The 2,545-nt window shown below is 38.2% G+C and overlaps 1 non-coding gene across 1 annotated transcript; it reads right to left on the bottom strand.

Annotated features, from left to right (window-relative positions):
* Positions 1–2,215: 2,215 nt before the first annotated feature.
* On the bottom strand, positions 2,216–2,322 carry LOC130972477 (small nucleolar RNA R71). The gene has a single exon (XR_009083642.1). It is a non-coding gene; the product is annotated as a small nucleolar RNA R71 (small nucleolar RNA).
* Positions 2,323–2,545: the final 223 nt, after the last annotated feature.

Raw genomic sequence — 2,545 nt, 5'->3', positions numbered from 1 at the left:
CCACTGAGAGGATGGGAGGTAGCCACTGACAACGGTGAAACCCTTGCATAATGCTTGCCATGGAAAGGAGTAAGAAGGATTGGATGAAGACAGTAGGAAAGCAGAGAGACGGAAGGGACAAAGCATCTTCATACGCTTATCTGAAGCTCTCACCAATGAAATACATAAGTATCTCTATCCTTATCTTTATGTTTTATTCATATATCATCCATACCCATTTGAGTCTGCCTGACTGAGATTTACAAGGTGACCATAGCTTGCTTCATACCAACAATCTCCGTGGGATCGACCCTTACTCGCGTAAGGTTTATTACTTGGACGACCCAGTGCACTTGCTGGTTAGTTGTGCGAAGTTGTGTTTATGCCATGGTATTGAGCACCAAGTCCTTGGGGCCATTACTAGGGATTATTTGAGTTGTGAAAAGAAGTGATCACAATTTCGCATACCAAGTTTTTGGCGCCGTTGCCGGGGATTGTTTCGAGTATGGACAACTGACGGTTCATCTTGTTGCTTAGATTAGGTATTTTTCAGGGTTCTTAAGAATGAATTCTAGTGTTTCAAAGTGATGATCTTATCATCACCAAAGCTGATTGATTCTCATCAATTTAGCTCTTGAATGCAATGTCCTGCTGAAGCTTGGCTATCCATGTCTAATTCCTTTAGACTGAAGCTTTAGACTAACATTGCATGATTTTTGGAATTCTCATTAAGAATTTTGATACCTTTATTTTCTTTTCCACTTAATTTTCGAAAAAAGCACAAAAAAATTACAAAATCATAAAAAACCAAAAATATTTTATGTTTCTTGTTGAGTCTAGTGTCTTATTTTAAGTTTGGTGTCTTGCATGCATTGTTTATATGATCTTGGTTCCATTTTCAAGTCAATAGTACAGGGAACTGAAGATTCAGAACATGCAGCAGAGGAATTACACAGAAAAAGCTGGGCGTTCAAAACGCCCAGTGAAGAAGGACAGACTGGTGTTTAAACGCCAGCCAGGGTGCCTGGTTGGGCGTTTAACGCCCAAAAAGGTAGAGCATTGGGCGTTAAACGCCAGAATGTGCACCATTCTGGGCGTTTAACGCCAGGATGGCACAAGAGGGAAGATTCTGTTTTTAATGCAAATTTTTTTCAAGTTTTCAAAGTTTTTCAAAATCAAATCTTTTTCAAATCATATCTTTTCAATCAAATCTTTTTCAAAATCAATTTCTTTCCTTTTTCAAGGATACTTGCTAACAATTAATGATTTGATTGAACATTTCAAGTATGTTGCCTTTTCTGTTGAGAAAGGTTTAATGTTTGAATCATATCTTTTCTTGTTAGGCAAGTCATTAATTTTTAAAATCAAATCTTTTTAAAATTGTTTTTCAAATCATATCTTTTTCAAAAATCACTTGATTTCTTTTCCACTTTTAGTTTTTGAAAATCAATTCAAGTTTTTCAAAATGTTTTTTAAAATCTTTTTAACTTAATTTTCGAAAAAAATCTCTCCCCCTCTTCTCACATCCTTCTATTTATGGAGCACCACTCCTCCTCAATGCACAATTCGAACTCTATCTCACTAAGTTCGAATTCTTCTACCTCTTCCTTCTAGTTTTCTGTCTCTCTGACACCTCAAGGAATCTCTATACTGTGACATAGAGGATTCCATACTTTATTGTTCTCTTCTCTTTCATATGAGCAGGAACAAAGACAAAGACATTCTTATTGAAGCTGACCCTGAACCTGAAAGGACCTTGAAGCGAAAGCTAAGAGAAGCTAAGGCACAACTCTCCAAGGACCTAACAGAAATCTTCAGAGAAGAAGAAGACATGGCAGCCGAAAATAACAACAATGCCAACAATGCAAGGAAGGTGCTGGGTGACTTTACTGCACCTACTCCCGACTTCTATGGGAGAAGCATCTCTATCCCTGCCATTGGAGCAAATAACTTTGAGCTTAAGCCTCAATTAGTTTCTCTAATGCAACAGAATTGCAAGTTCCATGGACTTCCATTGGAAGATCCTCATTAGTTTTTAGCTGAATTCTTGCAAATCTGTGATACTGTAAAGACTAATGGGGTTGACCCTGAGGTCTACAGACTTATGCTATTCCCTTTTGCTGTAAGAGACAGAGCTAGGACATGGTTGGGCTCACAACCTAAAGAAAGCCTGAACTCTTGGGAAAAGCTAGTCAATGCCTTCTTGGCAAAGTTCTTTCCACCTCAAAAATTGAGTAAGCTTAGAGTGGAAGTCCAAACCTTCAGACAGAAGGAAGGTGAATCCCTCTATGAAGCTTGGGAAAGATACAAACAATTGATCAGAAAATGTCCTTCGACATGCTTTCTGAATGGAGCATCATAGGTATTTTCTATGATGGTCTCTCTGAACTGTCCAAGATGTCTTTGGATAGCTCTGTTGGAGGATCTCTTCATCTGAAGAAGACGCCTACAGAAGCTCAAGAGCTCATTGAAATGGTTGCAAATAACCAATTCATGTATACTTCTGAAAGGAATCCTGTGAACAATGGGACAAGTCAGAAAAAAGGAGTTCTTGAGATTGATACTC

The sequence above is a fragment of the Arachis stenosperma genome, chromosome 3, assembly GCF_014773155.1.
Source record: "Arachis stenosperma cultivar V10309 chromosome 3, arast.V10309.gnm1.PFL2, whole genome shotgun sequence".
In the NCBI taxonomy this organism is placed as follows: Eukaryota; Viridiplantae; Streptophyta; class Magnoliopsida; order Fabales; family Fabaceae; genus Arachis; species Arachis stenosperma.
This window is presented reverse-complemented; position numbering and strand designations above follow the sequence as displayed.